The following is a 9,714-nucleotide window of genomic DNA, read 5'->3' as shown; positions in this document are numbered from 1 at the left end:
GACATCGATATCGGAACAAAAGAAAAATCCGAATACGACAGCTTAGTAAATTAGTCGTAATAAATTCAAAAAGTTGCAGTTTTACACTTTCGATGTCATTCGTGATTGAACTTTGACCTGAAATGGGAAAATACGAATCTTAGTAAATTTACCCCATGGAGAGGAGAAATGGGAGAGACATGGAGGGGGATGCAATGAGAGACATGGAGAGGGGAAATGGGAGAGACATGGAGGGGGATGCAATGAGAGACATGGAGAGGGGAAATGGGAGAAACATGGAGGGGGATGCAATGAGAGACATGGAGAGGGGAAATGGGAGAAACATGGAGGGGGCTACAATGAGAGAAATGGAAAGGGACTTATTACATTATTTTGACCCAGCTACTTAAAAAATGTGACTGCTATGTAATTACTGTGGCTTATGGGTGTCTTGAAAAAAATATGGAGACCCTAATAGTGCCTCAAACTGAGTGAGTTTGGGATCCACTGGCGACAGTATCTATAGATGCTATAGGAGTTTATTTAGAAACAGCAGTGACCTGCTTGCTAATATAGGGTCACAGTGATAACCCCCTTTAGCATAAGTGCTAAAGGGGTTATCACTCTTTCTAAATGTAGCCTCTTCTCCGTATCTCTCTCCACATGTTCCCCAATCTCTCCTTCCTCTGCTTTCCCTTGTATCCATCTCTATGGTGGTCATACCGAGTTATTCGCTCGCTGACGATTTTCGCAGTGCAGCGATCAAGTGAAAAAACTGCAAAAATGCGCATGCGCTAAGTACTTTCACACAAAACTTTGTAGATTTACACAAGCTCGAGCAACGTTTATCCATCGCTCGAGTGATCGTAGTGTGATTGACAGGAAGTGGGTGTTTCTGGGCGGAAACTGTCCGTTTTCAGGGAGTGTGCTAAAAAACGCAGGCGTGCCAGGTAAAAACGCAGGAGTGGCTGGAGAAACGGGGGAACGCAGGGCGTGTTTGTGACGTCAAACCAGGAACTAAACGGACTGAGGTGATCGCAGTCTAGGAGTAGGTCTGGAGCTACTCAGAAACTGCAAGGAATTATTTAGTAGCAGTTCTGCTAATCTTTCGTTCGCTATTCTGCTAAGATACACTCCCAGAGGCGGCGGCCTAGAGTTAGTAAAGCTGCTAAAAGCAGCTAGCGAGCGAACAACTCGGAATGAGGGCCATACGTCCCTCCCCGTCTCTGCTGCTCTTTTCTTTCTTCCCACCTTTTTACTGTCTCTGTCAGTGCACACTAGCAGGTGCATTCTCCACAGGCCAGGAAAAATAGCAGATTTGGGGTGGGTGGCCTGAGGGATGGGCAGTCCTTCAACCATGGGTCCCTAGTGGTTTTCTTCACAGAGGGGTTTCTTCTCCTGAGTGCCAAAGGATGACACTTTGCGAGTCATAGGCTTACACCATATTGTTCCCCTTATAGGACAAGTTTGTTAGAACATGACTCTTTGTAAGTCATAGGGCGATCACCATATTGTCCCTCTTACAGGTAAAATTTGTAAGAATTTGGGGTCTTGGTTCAGGATTCCCTGCTTTATAAAGCAGAGTAAAAATTAACATTTTACTTGTAAAACTCTTAATAAATCTATTTTTGAAATACATTTTGACTGTTGTCTTTATTAATAAATGCTCTCAAAAGTGAGAAGGGCGGCAGTGAGGTCTAGCAAGGTAAATGAGAGCAGAGATGGTAATGGAAAGTAATGCAGTGTGGGGAGGATGAAAGTTTTGCTTAGATACAGTAGGAAAAGGTATGAAATCTGCAGGCTGAGAACATAGCTGCCTCTGAGGAATATGTGACCAAGAAGTGGCAGGGAAACATTATACAGTATTTGTACTACTGTATGTAAGAAATTAAGGAAAGTTGATAATAACATCTACGGTCTTACTCTGCTTTTATCCACTTTTCTCCTTCTTTATAACAATTTTAGGGATCAATTTAATTAGAGTCACCCCACAAATCTGAGTGTGTAAGTGTGGTTATATGCCCAGTGAGGTTATGGATAAAAAACAGTGAGCCTACGGGCTGTAACACACGCGCCAGCTCCTGCCGCATGGCAAAATCCCTGACGGCTTTTTGACGCGGCCGTGCTGCTGAGACACATTCAGAGCAATGTGTCCTTTCACACGGCACAGCTGCCGGGTTGCAGACGGAAATAACCAATGGAATGTCCAGCTGCCGGGCCGGGGCCGTGCCGTCTTTGTAGTCAGTGAACCGTCTGTGTGAAGGGGTGCTTTCACACACAACTTTTTTTTAGCCGCTGCTACTGTGCATGCGCACAGCATTACACACTGCCCAAAGCCGTTGTGTGTGAAAGACTCTGCCGGATGGCAAAAAGCCGGACAACGTTTGTCCGGCTTTTTGCCATCCGGGGAAAACGGAGCCTGTGTTATCGCCCTAAGGCAAGATTTGGCTGTGAAGGAGGTGAGATAAGGTGTCGTTGCTGACTTTTCCACACCATGGCACACTTCTCTCACAGCTAACTGAATCGTCCCGAGTGAGTTGAGGGGAACGTATCCAAAGAGAATTCAGTCACATTTTTCAATAATTTACAAGAAAAAATGATACCAAAAAAATAAGAAAGAAAAATTAAAAGTTATATTAATTCGGAGACACTATGAAGACATTAAACACATTATATTCTGAATTGCATAAAATATTTAATGCAAAAAGAAAAAGAGGGTGTTCCGCACTGGTAAATGATAACAGACAAGACCTTATTATGAGGAAATGTGTCCGTGACCGACATCGGAAATGTAACACTGATGTGTAAATATGCCGTCGGCGGTACTCCCAGAGTCAGTGGGTTTACATTGAAAAGAGGAGGAAAAAAGAAAGACTCTGTGCTGGGCACTCTTTATGAAAAAATGAGACAATAAAAATTAACCTTTATTTAGGATCATATAAGATATAGGCCCTCATTCCGAGTTGATCGCTAAGTTTTTCGGTCGCACAACATATTCGCAAAGTTGCGTTAATGTAGTAAATATGCGAACCTCCGCCCCCAACGTATTTTTGCACATTCGTACGCAGTATTACACAAAGTGGGCGTACGCCAAATGACATCGCAGTAATGCGAAACCATCGCAGCATTGCGAATCCATCGCAATAACACATACTTAATCGTAAAAATACTAAGTTTTAGTAGATTTACACATTTTACCGTAAAAGTGCACACTTTTAAGGAAAAACGCTCAAAAATGTTTTTTTAAAGCTATTAAGTGAAATTACACCATTCCTTTTAAAGTCAACAAGCCCTTTTCAATAACGAATCCAATTAGTGTAATGATTGATAATGTTCCTAAACAATTAAGTCTGCAAAACAAACCAGATTAACACTTTGTTGCCATAATTGCCCATCAACATGTAAAAGTGTTTTTTTTTTTTTGTTTTTTTCCCTTTGTTTGTTTTTAAAGGTGTTGTTTGTGAATGAAGGTGTTTACATGTTTCTTAACACAATAATCTCCTGTTTTTTTGGTTAATAATCTAACGCAAGATGTGTGTAATGTTTTTTGCAAACAATTTCTGCCTGCCAATCAGCTGATCCTTTTTTGCATTAATAAACACAACACCCGGTTAACTTTAATCAACTTTTTTTATTTTATTTTTTAAAATAAATCAGGTTTTTTTTTCTGAAAATAAACAATATCATGCATATTTTTGCAAATTGTCAACACAATGCATTAATCCTTGCAGGTGTTGGCGCATGGTGTAAAGAATGCCTCCAAAACTTGTGGGATCTCCAACTGCAACATCTGAAATTAAGATGCAACACAAACATTAATAACTTAATTACATTACTTATTAGCCAAGCAAGGCGCAAAGCACACTTAAATGCAGGCATGTCCAAACTGCTGGACTCCAGCTGTTGTGAAACTACATATACCAGCATGCCTTGACACAGTTTTGTGGTCAGGGAATGCCAAAGCTGTGTCAGGGCATGCTGGGATGTGTAGTTTCTCAACAGTTGTAGGGCCGCAGTTTGGACAGGCCTGCTTTAATGGCAAAGTTACTACATCCTGCCTGTTTTATGGTACAATCATTAGCAGAACAACACACAAGCCTGCTCAGCCTTTTTTTAAGATTTTAAAGTGTTCCAGACCATGGGTTACATTTACTACTATGTGAGTTATATTTAAGATGGAACGTTGCCCATAGCAAACAAGCAAAAATATGAATATTATATTGTAGAAGTGGTTCCCAATTTTTTAAGTATAATCTTATTGGTTGCTATGGCCGACATCCCATGTTAAAGATAACTACCATCTTCGTCAATGTTACACCATGTTGGCATTCATTCCCATTTGGTTTTTTTTTTATTGTTTTTTTTTTTTTAAGGGTGTTGGTCCTGCATCATCACACTGCATATCAACATCTTCAGAAGGACAACATATCCTAGCATGCCCACACTCCATGAAAGCTGCCCTTACTAAATAAGGTCAAACAGGTTTGACTTTATCCAATAATCATTTTGTGAGTGTAACTTTCACACCACAAATCATTGGGTCGTTAGGCTGCCTAACAAAGTGAAGCATGTGATTTGTAAGTGTAAATATTAAGAATACACAGGCACAAGTGTAAAAGAACAACAACATACTAAACTCCACTCAGGTCTAACTGTTTCCCAGAAAACCTAACACATATAAACCCTGTTGTCCTGCCAACCCTGTTGACCTAATGAGTGTCGACCTAGAGTGGACACACAAAACATGGCACACATAAACACTGGACATATAATGACACTCAAATAAATGTAAATGCAACATGTACACCATGAAGAAAAACACAATTAATTTTCCTTGGTACAAGAATTCCAACAGTACAACACTGCATGTTTTGTCATTGTAAGTGTAAGTAGGTAATCATTTTTAACAAAATGTTAAAACACTTACTTTCCTCGGCAACATGAAGACTCCCTGAACTGTCTTCAGGGGCTTCCTCTGCCCATTCACTGGGTGGGGATGGCGGCTGGATGGGGGAAGGCGGCTGGATGGGGGAAGGAGGAGGGATTGGGGAAGGAGGCTGGATGGGGGAAGGAGGCTGGATGGGGGAAGGAGGTTGGATTGGGGATGTAATTTCAGAGGGTGGGTCTGATTGAGAGGGCGAGGGGGGCGGTGAAAATGTTAGGCCAATAGAGGGTGAGGGGGGCTGAGAAGGTGAGTTGGAAGTAGAAGGAGAAGGGGTATGGGAAGGAGGAGAAGGGGTCACAGAAAGAGAAGGAGAGGTTGGCTGAGAAGGGGAGTGGAAAGTGGAGTGGGCCTGGGAAGCTGAGGGGGCCTGGGAAGCTGAGGGTGACTGGGAAGCTGAGGTGGATTGTGAAGCTGAGGGTGATTGGGAAGCTGAGGGGGATTGGGAAGCTGAGGGGGAGTGAGAAGGGGAGGGGGAGTGAGAAGGGGAGGGGGAGTGAGAAGGGGAGGGGGAGTGAGAAGGGGAGGGGGACTGGGAAGTGGAGGGGGAGTGAGAAGGGGAAGGGTGCTGAGCTGGTGCATCATGTGGTGCTTGCCGTTGTGGTCGTCCTAGAATGATTGGTAAAATATATTTCAATTGGCATGTTAAATTACATACTAATCAATTGTAATTTTCACTGTTCGGTTCCATGTAAAAGAAAGTTTTTGTAAGAATTTTTACAAAATAATTATTCAAACCTCTTCATGTTGCCCACTGCAAACAAAATTATGAAATTTAAAAATTTTGTCGGTCATTCCTGTATCTATTCCATTGAGACATATTGATTTGTCTAGCCAACATCACCAGATCACTATTCAAGCTACCTTATTATATAGACAGCACTGATCAAGTGTTTTGGTACAGTTTCCTGCCTGGTTACTAATTATGTAAAACATGCGCTTGTTTAGGGACACTTTGCTACAGTCAGTAATGTTTGCCCTAACCACACACACTGTCCTATTTTTTCAAAATGTTCACTCAGTGTTGCAATTAGCCTACCACTTAGTGAAAATTTGCACTATTTATGCTAATAATCTTATGTAATGTTACTTACTGCGTGCATGCATAGTGCGGATTTGCTGGCGGATCTCCGCCAACAGCTCTGGAGTCCTCCTTCGGAGATCACTCCATCTCCGCTCTAACTGGATGATGGTCCGCCTGCTGCGGACGCGAGACCGCAGCAGGCGACAGACCTCCGCGTAGGCCTCGCGCTTAACACGATTGGGGATGAATCGCCCAACGCGGCCTACGCGGCGGTCCATCACCGCAACCAGGACGCGGAGCTCCCGCCTGGTGAAAGGTGCCGCACGCATCATGGCAATGGCGTTTTCCTTATTTGGGCATATATTTATAATGTCTGTTAGCATGTGATTGGTCCACAATCTATGCTGTCATATGTCATTTATAATAACTTTATTGATCTTTGCAATGCTGTGAAGAGCAGAGTGTTATTTCGCACGAGCGGATCTACGCATTCGCATAAGCAAATTTTAAGCAAAACACAACCATAATTTTAAAAACAAAAAAACACAGACACGCACACAGTTTTAGATCAATGTATAAACATATCTGAGTACTCACCTCAGTTTGTGTGGTCTTTCAGCTGGACATTCACAAAGTGGGCAACATTCAGTTTCATTTGTTTGTGTTTTTGTTTAAATAATCATGATGTTAGAATAGTAAAAAAATAAGGACACTATTTAGCAACATCACAGTATTGTTTGACACAAAATTAAATTGTCAGCTTAACGTGTTATTGTTTTTTGAAGATAAAAAAAAAAACAGATTCAAACACACAAAAAGCATTACACAATGACCTTACAATAGCAAACACAATTTCTACATTTAAATACAAAATGATGCATACTGTGCTTTTATTTTGGTAACAATAGAGTAAAAAAAAACACTATACCTGAAAAATTCAGCAACAATGCTTGCCCTGACTTGGCTCCCCCTCCTTGTAACACTCCCCCCACCGAAGTGTCGGACAACCCCTGGCTCCTCATCAGGCAATTCCTCTGTCTGAGGAAGCTCTACGCTATTCCTTACCGCGATATTGTGGAGTATAGCGCACAGGACCACTATTTTACTTGCCATCTCCGGCGAATACATGATGTCGCCACCAGTGCGGTGGAGCACACGAAACCGCCCTTTAAGGACCCCAATTGTGCGCTCCACCAGCTGCCTAGTGGCAGTAAGCGTGGAGTTAAATGCCGTCTGTGGTCCTGGCCTGGGATTACGGTAAGGAGTCATGAGCCAGGGGGTGCAAGGATATCCACGGTCTCCTGTTTGAGGCAAAAAAAATAATTAGAAATAGTCAATTTGGAAAAATATACAAAATTTTGAACAAAATATGTGCTACAACTCACCCAATAACCACATGTCTGCTCGTTGACTTGATCTTAATCTGTGCCATATCCCTGATTGTCTAATGACATACGCATCATGGGAACTTCCAGTAAACTTAGCGTTCAGGGAAAGGATCTGGAGGGATGGCCCACAAACAACCATTACATTCAGAGAATGAAACAGTTTCCTGTTTCTATAAATTTCTTCATTATGTTTTGGTGGCTGAATAGCTACATGTGTGCCATCCACAACCCCAATAACATGTGGGAAGCGACTACCACCTTCCGCAAATTGCCGCTTCACCACATCTAGGGCACCAACATCCAAAGGCATAGCAATAAATTGCTTCACACGCTTGAGGAAAGCCTGGCAGACACGCCGCAGGACCTTACTGAACTGGCCCTGCGACATGCCAACCAGGTCTCCAACCACATGCTGGTAAGACCCTGTTGCCAAAAAATGTAACACAGCAAGGAATTGTGTCAATGGTGGTATTGCTGTAGGATACCGAATTTCAGACTCCAGATCACTCTCTATTATGGAGAGAGTGTCTAGGATTAGATGTGGTGGCAGCCTGTATCTACGTACAACCACATCATCTGGCATCCCAAAAAGTAGGACACGGGGTCGGAAAATTGGTGGCCTAGCACGCCTCCGTTGCCTTGGTTGATGAGGAGCCGGTTGTGGTTGTGGGGCTGGCGGTTGGGGTGGGAGTGCTGGCGTGGGTTGGGGAGGTAGGGCTTCTGCTGCGATAAATATAGACATCACACACTTTTATAAAAACAAAAAAAACAAAAATGAATAAGACAAAAACAAAGTCCAAAAAATATGCAAACAAAAAATTATTACAAAAAGGGTGTGTCAACTTACTGCAGGAGCGTAAGACATTTTTTTCTGGGTTCAATTCAGGACCAAAAAGAATATTATAAAAAAAAACAAAAAAAAAAAAAAACATTATTATAATGAAAGCTACATATGTTAAATTGTAATTGTTAAAAATACTATTATTTAAAAAAACAGAACATCAAACACATCACAAACAACTACTACAAAATTAAGAATAATTGGTTAAAAAAATTTAAATTACAAAAATAAAAAGTTAGCCCTTTAGTAGCTAGCCCAGCCAAGAACAACACTACTTTGCTGATCAATCCCGGTACAAAACATAACATTTATTATCAAGATGGAAAACAAACATAATCAAAACACTTTGAACAAACACAAACAGGCACCAACACAGGCCCAGGGAACTTACCTGATCCAAAATAAAGAAAGGAACTCTTTGTGTTATACAGCACACCAAAGATACAAAATCAACTAGGGTTACGTCACCCAAAAAAAAACTCCTACAAGAGAGCAAATATGACAGTCAAAAACAACATACAGACCAATAAACAAAACAGGCACCAACACAGGCCCAGGGAACTTACCTGATCCAAAATAAAGAAAGGAACTCTTTGTGTTATACAGCACACCAAAGATACAAAATCAACTAGGGTTACGTCACCCAAAAAAAAACTCCTACAAGAGAGCAAATATGACAGTCAAAAACAACATACAGACCAATAAACAAAACAGGCACCAACACAGGCCCAGGGAACTTACCTGATCCAAAATAAAGAAAGGAACTCTTTGTGTTATACAGCACACCAAAGATACAAAATCAACTAGGGTTACGTCACCCAAAAAAAAACTCCTACAAGAGAGCAAATATGACAGTCAAAAACAACATACAGACCAATAAACAAAACAGGCACCAACACAGGCCCAGGGAACTTACCTGATCCAAAATAAAGAAAGGAACTCTTTGTGTTATACAGCACACCAAAGATACAAAATCAACTAGGGTTACGTCACCCAAAAAAAAACTCCTACAAGAGAGCAAATATGACAGTCAAAAACAACATACAGACCAATAAACAAAACAGGCACCAACACAGGCCCAGGGAACTTACCTGATCCAAAATAAAGAAAGGAACTCTTTGTGTTATACAGCACACCAAAGATACAAAATCAACTAGGGTTACGTCACCAAAAAAAAAACTCCTACAAGAGAGCAAATATGACAGTCAAAAACAACATACAGACCAATAAACAAAACAGGCACCAACACAGGCCCAGGGAACTTACCTGATCCAAAATAAAGAAAGTGTTAGGCGCCGGGGTCCGCTCGTCGGTGCGGCCCGGCGCCTAGCAACCAGGGACGCCGTGCGCGTTCAGCCGCCGGCTCCCTGGCAACGCTAGACGCCGGGCGCACAGAGCCGCTCTGACCTTAGCAACGGGGACGCCACGTTCAGCCGCGTTCCCCGTTGCTGGGTCTGTCCTAAATTACCTGATTATGTGCTGGCCGTGCAGCATGCAAGCTGCACGGCATTTCCATTGATTACCCTGTCTGGATCTTGAT

General features: G+C 42.1%; 1 long non-coding RNA gene across 2 annotated transcripts; it reads right to left on the bottom strand.

Moving 5' to 3' along the window:
• Positions 1-3,652: 3,652 nt before the first annotated feature.
• LOC134970130 (uncharacterized) lies at positions 3,653-9,398 on the bottom strand. Of its 2 annotated transcripts, XR_010189682.1 has the most exons (7): positions 8,566-9,398; positions 8,181-8,204; positions 7,331-7,445; positions 6,874-7,246; positions 6,543-6,564; positions 4,907-5,530; positions 3,653-3,769 (listed from the first exon to the last, which is right to left on the bottom strand). It is a non-coding gene; the product is annotated as an uncharacterized LOC134970130 (long non-coding RNA). The 2 variants fall into 2 exon arrangements; XR_010189681.1 differs by having other exon boundaries at positions 6,543-7,246.
• Positions 9,399-9,714: the final 316 nt, after the last annotated feature.

This window comes from Pseudophryne corroboree, chromosome 11 (genome assembly GCF_028390025.1).
Source record: "Pseudophryne corroboree isolate aPseCor3 chromosome 11, aPseCor3.hap2, whole genome shotgun sequence".
Taxonomy (NCBI): Eukaryota; Metazoa; Chordata; class Amphibia; order Anura; family Myobatrachidae; genus Pseudophryne; species Pseudophryne corroboree.
Note: the sequence above shows the minus strand (reverse complement) of the source record. Positions and strands in the feature narration are given on the sequence as shown.